The 1,277-nt window shown below is 48.6% G+C and overlaps 1 protein-coding gene across 3 annotated transcripts in view; it reads right to left on the bottom strand.

The window, feature by feature from the left end:
- pde3b (phosphodiesterase 3B) overlaps positions 1–1,277 on the bottom strand; it is a 79,784-nt gene that overhangs the window by 45,187 nt on the left and 33,320 nt on the right. The window lies entirely within an intron of this gene.

Genomic DNA, 1,277 nt, shown 5'->3' on the forward strand with positions numbered 1-1,277 from the left:
CAGTACGCTCTTGCTTACAGCGCTCTCTGCCTCAGTACGCTCCTCTGCTTAGCAGCGGCTCTCTGCTCAGTAACGCTCTCTGCTTAGGCAGCGCTCTCTGCTCAGTAGGCTCTCTGCTCTACAGCGCTCTTCTGCTCAGTTACGCTCTCGTGCCAGAGACCGCTGCTAAGCAGAGAGCGTACTGAGCAGAGACCGCTGCTAAGCAGAGAGCGCTGCTAAGCAGAGAGCGTACTGAGCAGAGAGCGTACTGAGCAGAGAGCGTACTGAGCAGAGAGCGTACTGAACAGAGACCGCAGTTGCACTTGGCCAAATCAATTCCAGTAATAAATTAAATAATTATACATTTATTCTGATACGTCATGACCCACCATTAACAAGTCCGGGACCCACTTTGGGTTGCGACCCATACTTTAAGAAAGGCTGGTCTAGAAGATGGATCAGGGAAAGTAGGGCACACCCCTCACACGGACATCCAGCACAGGCATTTAAACACTAGTTAGGCACTTAGACACATGAATGAAAGTGGGGCTCCATTTTTCCGGTTCTTCACATATCTGCTTACGTTCTTTTGGAAAAGAACCCTGTTAGTCCTATTACTCTGCACTCACACACAGGGCTTTTTACACTGTACAGTATACATGGTGGGTAGAATTGACACATTGTATATTAAAAAGGCTCTGTTTTATTGAAGTATAAACACTTCCATTAGTGTCCTTCATATGCAGCTGTGTTAGAGCCAAGCGTTGAGGCGCCCAATTAAAAGGCCAGACAGCAGCTAGTGTTGAGCCTGGGAGGCTTGAGTACAACAGGAAGACTATACCTGATATGGACATGAGTGCCAGATCGAGGAGGCTGGAGGCCTTGTAAGGGAACATCTGGCTTTATCATGGAATCAGAGCAGGCTCCTCTCATAAACAAAGCCTAGCGCCTGAGCCCTGGAACTCAGGCCAATAACAAGCATGCGAACATAGCCACCATCTATCAGACGGAGAGAGAGAAAGAGAGAGTGAGAGGGAGAGGGAGAGAGAGGAGAGAGGAGGGAGATAGAGAGAGGAGGGAGAGAGCGAGAGAGGAGGGAGAGTGAGTGAGAGAAATTGCCTGTTGTCAAGTAAATCATTTACAAACAAGGGCCTACCGCTGGCCGCTGGCCCAGGCACAACGTTTTTATTTTACAATTATCTCAGCGGTCACTTGCCTCCAGCTTTCTCTCTATGTGCATCTCATTCTGGGTGCCAACAGGCCCTGAGGTGACCAAAAACAACACTAAAACAAACAAA

Source organism: Salvelinus sp. IW2-2015, linkage group LG10 (genome assembly GCF_002910315.2).
Source record: "Salvelinus sp. IW2-2015 linkage group LG10, ASM291031v2, whole genome shotgun sequence".
NCBI lineage: Eukaryota > Metazoa > Chordata > Actinopteri > Salmoniformes > Salmonidae > Salvelinus > Salvelinus sp. IW2-2015.